Source organism: Electrona antarctica (assembly GCF_951216825.1).
Source record: "Electrona antarctica genome assembly, contig: scaffold_112, whole genome shotgun sequence".
Taxonomy (NCBI): Eukaryota; Metazoa; Chordata; class Actinopteri; order Myctophiformes; family Myctophidae; genus Electrona; species Electrona antarctica.
In genome coordinates this window covers 339227-349634 of record NW_027637690.1, presented here as the reverse complement: position 1 = coordinate 349634, position 10408 = coordinate 339227, and positions in this window count along the sequence as shown.

Below are 10408 nucleotides of genomic sequence, written 5' to 3'. Positions count from 1 at the left end.
TCACTATAGAGAGATGTATCTACATACAGTGTTATGTAGTCACTATAGAGAGATGTATCTACATACAGTGTTATGTTGTCACTATAGAGAGATGTATCTGCATACAGTGTTATGTAGTCACTATAGAGAGATGTATCTACATACAGTGTTATGTAGTCACTATAGAGTGATGTATCTACATACAGTGTTATGTAGTCACTATAGAGAGATGTATCTACATACAGTGTTATGTAGTCACTATAGAGTGATGTATCTACTACAGTGTTATGTAGTCACTATAGAGAGATGTATCTACATACAGTGTTATGTAGTCACTATAGAGAGATGTATCTGCATACAGTGTTATGTAGTCACTATAGAGAGATGTATCTACATACAGTGTTATGTAGTCACTATAGAGAGATGTATCTACATACAGTGTTATGTAGTCACTATAGAGAGATGTATCTACATACAGTGTTATGTAGTCACTATAGAGTGATGTATCTACATACAGTGTTATGTAGTGTATACACTATAGAGAGATGTATCTACATACAGTGTTATGTAGTCACTATAGAGAGATGTATCTACATACAGGTTATGTAGTCACTATAGAGTGATGTATCTACATACAGTGTTATGTAGTCACTATAGAGAGATGTATCTACAATACAGTGTTATGTAGTCCACTATAGAGAGATGTATCTACATACAGTGTTATGTAGTCACTATAGAGAGATGTATCTACATACAGTGTTATGTAGTCACTATAGAGTGATGTATCTACATACAGTGTTATGTAGTCACTATAGAGAGATGTATCTACATACAGTGTTATGTAGTCACTATAGAGAGATGTATCTACATACAGTGTTATGTAGTCACTATAGAGAGATGTATCTACATACAGTGTTATGTAGTCACTATAGAGTGATGTATCTACATACAGTGTTATGTAGTCACTATAGAGAGATGTATCTACATACAGTGTTATGTAGTCACTATAGAGAGATGTATCTACATACAGTGTTATGTAGTCACTATAGAGAGATGTATCTACATACAGTGTTATGTAGTCACTATAGAGTGATGTATCTACATACAGTGTTATGTAGTGTATACACTATAGAGAGATGTATCTACATACAGTGTTATGTAGTCACTATAGAGTGATGTATCTACATACACTATAGAGTGATGTAACTGCATACAGTGTTATGTAGTCACTATAGAGAGATGTATCTACATACAGTGTTATGTAGTGTATACACTATAGAGAGATGTATCTACATACAGTGTTATGTAGTCACTATAGAGTGATGTATCTACATACACTATAGAGTGATGTATCTGCATACAGTGGTTATGTAGTCACTATTAGAGAGATGTATCTACATACAGTGTTATGTAGTCACTATAGAGTGATGTATCTACATACAGTGTTATGTAGTCACTATAGAGTGATGTATCTACATACAGTGTTATGTAGTCACTATAGAGAGATGTATCTACATACAGTGTTATGTAGTCACTATAGAGAGATGTATCTACATACAGTGTTATGTAGTCACTATAGAGAGATGTATCTACATACAGTGTTATGTAGTCACTATAGAGAGATGTATCTACATACAGTGTTATGTAGTCACTATAGAGAGATGTATCTACATACAGTGTTATGTAGTCACTATAGAGAGATGTATCTACATACAGTGTTATGTAGTCACTATAGAGAGATGTATCTACATACAGTGTTATGTAGTCACTATAGAGAGATGTATCTACATACAGTGTTATGTAGTCACTATAGAGAGATGTATCTACATACAGTGTTATGTAGTCACTATAGAGAGATGTATCTACATACAGTGTTATGTAGTCACTATAGAGTGATGTATCTACATACAGTGTTATGTAGTCACTATAGAGTGATGTATCTGCATACAGTGTTATGTAGTCACTATAGAGTGATGTATCTACATACAGTGTTATGTAGTCACTATAGAGTGATGTATCTACATACAGTGTTATGTAGTCACTATAGAGAGATGTATCTACATACAGTGTTATGTAGTCACTATAGAGAGATGTATCTACATACAGTGTTATGTAGTCACTATAGAGAGATGTATCTACATACAGTGTTATGTAGTCACTATAGAGAGATGTATCTACATACAGTGTTATGTAGTCACTATAGAGAGATGTATCTACATACAGTGTTATGTAGTCACTATAGAGAGATGTATCTACATACAGTGTTATGTAGTCACTATAGAGAGATGTATCTACATACAGTGTTATGTAGTCACTATAGAGAGATGTATCTACATACAGTGTTATGTAGTCACTATAGAGAGATGTATCTACATACAGTGTTATGTAGTCACTATAGAGAGATGTATCTACATACAGTGTTATGTAGTGTATACACTATAGAGAGATGTATCTACATACAGTGTTATGTAGTCACTATAGAGTGATGTATCTACATACAGTGTTATGTAGTCACTATAGAGTGATGTATCTACATACAGTGTTATGTAGTGTATACACTATAGAGAGATGTATCTACATACAGTGTTATGTAGTCACTATAGAGAGATGTATCTACATACAGTGTTATGTAGTCACTATAGAGTGATGTATCTACATACAGTGTTATGTAGTCACTATAGAGTGATGTATCTACATACAGTGTTATGTAGTCACTATAGAGTGATGTATCTACATACAGTGTTATGTAGTCACTATAGAGAGATGTATCTGCATACAGTGTTATGTAGTGTATACACTATAGAGAGATGTATCTACATACAGTGTTATGTAGTCACTATAGAGAGATGTATCTGCATACAGTGTTATGTAGTCACTATAGAGAGATGTATCTGCATACAGTGTTATGTAGTGTATACACTATAGAGAGATGTATCTACATACAGTGTTATGTAGTGATGTATCTACATACAGTGTTATGTAATCACTATAGAGAGATGTATCTACATACAGTGTTATGTAGTCACTATAGAGAGATGTATCTACATACAGTGTTATGTAATCACTATAGAGAGATGTATCTACATACAGTGTTATGTAGTCACTATAGAGAGATGTATCTACATACAGTGTTATGTAGTCACTATAGAGAGATGTATCTACATACAGTGTTATGTAGTCACTATAGAGAGATGTATCTACATACAGTGTTATGTAGTCACTATAGAGAGATGTATCTACATACAGTGTTATGTAGTCACTATAGAGTGATGTATCTACATACAGTGTTATGTAGTCACTATAGAGTGATGTATCTACATACAGTGTTATGTAGTCACTATAGAGAGATGTATCTACATACAGTGTTATGTAGTCACTATAGAGTGATGTATCTACATACAGTGTTATGTAGTCACTATAGAGAGATGTATCTGCATACAGTGTTATGTAGTCACTATAGAGTGATGTATCTACATACAGTGTTATGTAGTCACTATAGAGTGATGTATCTACATACAGTGTTATGTAGTCACTATAGAGAGATGTATCTACATACAGTGTTATGTAGTCACTATAGAGTGATGTATCTGCATACAGTGTTATGTAGTCACTATAGAGTGATGTATCTACATACAGTGTTATGTAGTCACTATAGAGTGATGTATCTACATACACTATAGAGTGATGTATCTGCATACAGTGTTATGTAGTCACTATAGAGAGATGTATCTACATACAGTGTTATGTAGTCACTATAGAGTGATGTATCTACATACAGTGTTATGTAGTCACTATAGAGTGATGTATCTACATACACTATAGAGTGATGTATCTGCATACAGTGTTATGTAGTCACTATAGAGAGATGTATCTACATACAGTGTTATGTAGTCACTATAGAGTGATGTATCTACATACAGTGTTATGTAGTGCTATTTGGCCCACATGACGTAATCTTGAAAAAGCCCACACACACGCACGCGCACACACACACACACACGCACACGTACACGCACACACAGTGACAAAGAGGACGCCCTGGTTTCGGCACGCTTCAGGCTGTCAGTGAAACCGAGGAGGAGGAACATCAGTCGTCACACAGACAACAGCCAGACAGTGTAAAGGTGTGATGGTGTTTCCACCTGGACCTCTAGTCCGTTCAGCTAAGATTTAGATTCAATATAAGATGTAAGTATAAGATTTGAATTTTAAGTATCAAGAGTAAAGTGAAAAACTACTCACGGTATACAGTACATTTCAAGAGAGACGCACGCACACGCACGTGCGTGCGCACACACACACACACACACACACACACACACACACACAGTGACACACACACACACACACACACACACACACACACACACACACACACACACACACACACACACACACACACACACACACACACACACACACACACACACACACACACACACACACACACGCAGAGATCTCACTACCTGTGATGTAATCCAAAGGGGAGGGATCCGAAGGATAGCTTAGACTATTTCCTTTCCCACGCCCCCCCCCCCCCCCCCACACACACCCACACCCATTGATATGATATATGATGTAATAATGACAACATGTTAAAACAATGACAGCTGAATGTATGTGATTGGTTATTAGCTGATTTGCTCGTCTACATATGCCGTTGACATTTCCCCTTCAATGTCAACGGCATTTAATGTTTTGATGTTTAACCCATTTTGAGCGGGAACCCCTTTTGGGTGGTTATACATACATTATGTTATAATTTAGCTATTGAAAAACTTTTTTTTTTTTTTTTCAAAAAAATAGCACAGGCAGACTCTTCACATATTAGAGCATGTCTGAAATAAGTGTCAGAGCTTAAATCTACATGTAAATATGAAATAAATGCTTAAACATGTAGCTATAGGTCAAATGTTAGAGTCCACAGAAGTGAACCTTTTCAAGCCTGTTTTCTCAACTCGCTGTTTCTCTGCAAGACATTACTCTATAAGCCATATCTCCAAAACTGGTGGGTCAAATTGAACAACCAATATGTCAATTTGAAGCTATGATTCCCTGCTTTCATATGACATGAAAAAACAAAAAAATCAAAAAAATCCAATGGCAGTCTCTCAGTCAAATTTAGTCACATATACTTAAGTACAATTTGGAGGTATTTTCAATGAATGCATAGTGTCCTGTGATTGGACCGCTGTCTTACGGTCATGTGACACCAGCATGGTGGCATGACGTCATCAAGGGGGCGTGGCCTCTAAAAATAAACAGAGAGGCCATTTTGGATCAATCACTGATCCCCCCCCTCCTTCCCCCCCGCGGCACCCTGGGTAATGTCTCAATGTTCATTAGTAATCACTGAGGGGAGTCCCCTGGCATCAATAATACAGCACGCACACACACGCACGCACGCACGCACGCACGCACGCACACACACACGCACGCACGCACGCACGCACGCACGCACGCACGCACGCACGCACGCACGCACGCACACACACGCAGGCACACGCACGCACACACACGCACGCAGGCACACGCACACACACACACACACACACACGCACGCACGCACGCACGCGCACGCACGCACGCACGCACGCACGCACGCACGCACGCACGCACGCACACGCACACGCACACGCACACGCACGCACGCACGCACGCACGCACGCACGCACGCACGCACGCACGCACGCACGCACGGATGCACACACACACGCACACGCACACGCACACAGATCATTAACACTCACACTGTCAAATGATTAATTTAAGTCTCATCTCTACTCCCTGTAGCTCTGGGAATAATTAACATTAGTTTTATTTTATTTATCTGTAATGGACTACAGTTGCATTGATTAGTGAGATTAATTAAGTCGTGTGTGTGTGTGTGTGTGTGTGTGTGTGTGTGTGTGTGTGTGTGTGTGTGTGTGTGTGTGTGTAATTTAATTAATTAGGTCTTGGTGTTTAGCTCCAGTTCAGACCAATGAAATTAAACTACTAAATAGTTCTAACAGAATCACTAGCAAAACATTTGAACACATTTAGACCGGACGATTGGATTTGGATTTGGACGATTAAAAAAAAGTCTTCTAAATCCTGACAGTTTTCTGAAAAACCTTCATGTTTCTATGTGTCAGTCGTGCTCAAACTATTTCATGTCAAGGACCAAAAATAAATATCTGTAATTGCCCCCCCCCCCCCAGAAGCAAAGATTTGCGTTAAAAACGTTCGCTCTGAAAGAATATATATTCAAATATTTGCGCCCAGACCTACAAGCTCGTAGCGCGGCACCGAGTGTAGATCTGCTATTTTTCAATAGCTAAAGTATAACAAACAAAATGATTAAAACATGCTCTATAGATCCACATGTAATACATCCTCTATAGATCCACATGTAATAGATCCTCTGACCAGCCCCCTCTAGCTGCACGATGCTCCCGACGCCACACGGAATCCAAGCACAGCAGATGGTGGCCTTTTCAATTCATTCACATATTGGCAACGTGTGTGCGTGCGTGCGTGCGTGCGTGCGTGCGTGCGTGCGTGCGTGCGTGCGTGCGTGCGTGCGTGCGTGCGTGCGTGCGTGCGTGCGTGCGTGCGTGCGTGCGTGCGTGCGTGCGTGCGTGCGTGCGTGCGTGCGTGCGTGCGTGCGTGCGTGCGTGCGTGCGTGCGTGCGTGCGTGCGTGCGTGCGTGCGTGCGTGCGTGTGTAAAGTGTGGAGACATCATCTCAGACGTGTTCGGTTGAACTGCAGTCTGTGATCGTCCTGAATGGAGTGTGATTAAGTGCAGTGGGTATAGGATGAATGACAGCTGATGGCCAATCAGGAGGATGATAGCGAGTGGGCGGGGGGGAAGGGGGGGGGGGGGGGATGGGGTGGAGACTGATGCCATTAAAAACAGCAGATTTATGAGACGATAGAACTCGTTGGTCAGTATAATACAGTAGCAGGAAAAGTTAATGGCACGACTCTACACGTACACTATAGTGTAGATCAGGGGGTCCTGATCAGGGGGTCCTGATCAGGACCCCCTGATCTACACTATAGTGTAGATCAGGGGGTCCTGATCAGGGGGTCCTGATCAGGGGGTCCTGATCTACACTGTAGTGTAGATCAGGGGGTCCTGATCAGGGGGCCCTGATCAGGGGGTCCTGATCAGGGGGTCCTGATCTACACTGTAGTGTAGATCAGGACACTGTAGTGTAGATCAGGGGGTCCTGATCAGGGGGTCCTGATCAGGGGGTCCTAACCCTAACCCACAGCACGACTCTACACGTACACTATAGTGTAGATCCGGGGGTCCTGCGTGCCCTCTAGGGGGTGGTTCTCAAAGTGGGGTTCCCGGGGACCCCCAGGGGTCCTTGAGGGAGTTCCAGGGGGTCCCCTGCAGCTAAATGATAGTTATAGGAACCAAATGGACCCTTATGGGTCTGTAACTCTGAGAGTGTAACACACTAGAATTTCGCGGGCCTTCGGCCCGCTCATCCTAACGCCATGCGATGCGTCGCAAATGGGAAGAAGGCAATGGCAAGCCATGATGTTTCCATTTATGCATTTGCTTGGAAAGCGCAAAGTTGCCAAGCTGGCTGAGTGGCCCTGTTTGGTTTTGTGTATGTGCGTATGAAAGCGAGCATGGCAAGGCGCAGGAACAGTATACTGTACTGTACTGTACTGTACTGTACTGTACTGTAAGTCTTTGTACTGTACTGTACTCATGTGTACTGTACTGTACTGTTCTCTGTACTGTTGTATTAGTGTTCTTTTTTATTATTATTATTATTACATGGATTAATATTCTGATGTACTGTACTGTACTGTTCTCTGTACTGTTGATATTATAGTTAGTAGTGTTGTGTTATTATTTATTATTATTATTACATGGATTAATATTCTGATGTGAGCTTTCTTTCTGTACTGTACTGTACTCATGTGTACTGTAGTGTTCGCTGTATTGTTGATATTATTGTTGTTATTAGTGTAGTGTTGTTATTTATTATTATTATTATGATTGAAAGAGAGCATGGCAAGGCGCAGGAACAGTATACTGTACTGTACTGTACTCATGTGTACTGTACTGTTCTCTGTACTGTTATTAGTGTTGTGTTCTTATTTATTGTTATTATTATTATTACATGGATTAATATTCTGATGTACTGTACTGTTCTCTGTACTGTTGATATTATAGTTATTAGTGTTGTGTTATTATTTTTTATTATTATTATTATGACATGGAGTAATATTCTGATGTGAGCTTTCTTTCTGTACTGTAGTCATGTGTACTGTACTGTTCTGTACTGTTGTTATGATTAGTGTAGTGTTATGATTTTGTATTATTATTATTATTATTAGCGTTTTGTGGCGTGTGTGTGTGTGTGCGTGCCATTTGAGCTGCATCGCGAGGCGATCCAAAATCCCCCCCCCCCCCGCGCACGCACGCACACACCACACACACACAGGTGTCTGCAGTGACACTGCGTTGTACACAGCTGTTCTATTTCATCCTAACACTGGACGCCAATCATCCAGTGTTAAGCAGTCATCAATGATTCATAGAACCATAGTTACATACGTGACTTACGTTTTGTGTTGCAGCGCGTTGTTGCAGCGTGTGCGTGTAGTGTTGTTGTTGTGATCCATATATGCGCCTCGGTTCGTCCCGATTGTACCACGCCAGGTGTCGACGCGGTCGTGTTTGCCTGATTGTAACTGTGTATGTAATCGCGGCGCTCTCCATCGAAGTTAGAATCAGTGTAGAACCTGTGTTGTTGTTCTTCTTCTTCTTCTACTTTTGGTTTCCGGCAGGCTGTACACTGTGTGTGTGTGTGTGTGTGTGTGCGCGCGCGCACGTGTGTGTGTGTGTGCGTGTGTGTGTGTGTGTGCCGTGTAACTTCCGGTAGTGTTTCCGGAAGTGTGAAAGGTAACACGAAACACACGTGGGTCACGTGGTGGGGTTTTGAGCCATTGGGAAGGGGTGATGTAGTGTTGCCAGGTCCACGTATTGTAAGCGAGTGGTAGTGTGTGAAAGTATAGGCTGTAGGCTGTTGGAAGTCAGGGTTTGCGGCCTTGTTTACATAGACGTGGCAACAACGTTTGACAATGTTGGCGGCGCAGCCAATGAAAAGAGTGGAATGACGGGATGCAGTGTTGCCAGGTCTGCGAATTGTAAGCGAGTTGTAAGTAGCGTGTTGAATGGCATTTTTTCTGTGCTTGTGTTCATAGACGTGGCAACAAATTAGGCGGGGGTGTCGGTGCTTGTGGCGTGTTTGTGTTTATTATTGATATTGATATTGTTTGCGAGTGTGGACGGGAGCCGGCTTTAGTGGCAGTGCGATGACAATGTTTACGCGGGTGTTGTTGAGTGTGGCCGTGCGGCGCGACATGAGGAGATAGGGAACGAACGACGCGGAGGGTAAGTCTGTGACGTGTTAGTGTGTTGTTGCAGTGTGTGTTGCTCCTGCTTCGGCTTCGGCACCCAGCGTGTCAGTGACGTAGTAGCTGGTGCCTTTTGTTCCTTGTTCCTGTCTTGGGGACACCTTTTCAAATGTATAATAGATGGAACCAAATGGACCCTTATGGGTCTGTAACTCTGAGAGTGTAACACATGGAACCAAATGGACCCTTATGGGTCTGTGACTCTGAGAGTGTAACACATGGAACCAAATGGACCCTTATGGGTCTGTAACTCTGAGAGTGTAACACATGGAACCAAATGGACCCTTATGGGTCTGTGACTCTGAGAGTGTAACACATGGAACCAAATGGACCCTTATGGGTCTGTGACTCTGAGAGTGTAACACATGGAACCAAATGGACCCTTATGGGTCTGTGACTCTGAGAGTGTAACACATGGAACCAAATGGACCCTTATGGGTCTGTGACTCTGAGACTGTAACACATGGAACCAAATGGACCCTTATGGGTCTGTAACTCTGAGAGTGTAACACATGGAACCAAATGGACCCTTATGGGTCTGTAACTCTGAGAGTGTAACACATGGAACCAAATGGACCCTTATGGGTCTGTGACTCTGAGAGTGTAACACATGGAACCAAATGGACCCTTATGGGTCTGTGACTCTGAGAGTGTAACACATGGAACCAAATGGACCCTTATGGGTCTGTGACTCTGAGAGTGTAACACATGGAACCAAATGGACCCTTATGGGTCTGTGACTCTGAGAGTGTAACACATGGAACCAAATGGACCCTTACGGGTCTGTGACTCTGAGAGTGTAACACATGGAACCAAATGGACCCTTATGGGTCTGTAACTCTGAGAGTGTAACACATGGAACCAAATGGACCCTTACGGGTCTGTGACTCTGAGAGTGTAACACATGGAACCAAATGGACCCTTATGGGTCTGTGACTCTGAGACTGTAACACATGGAACCAAATGGACCCTTATGGGTCTGTGACTCTGAGAGTGT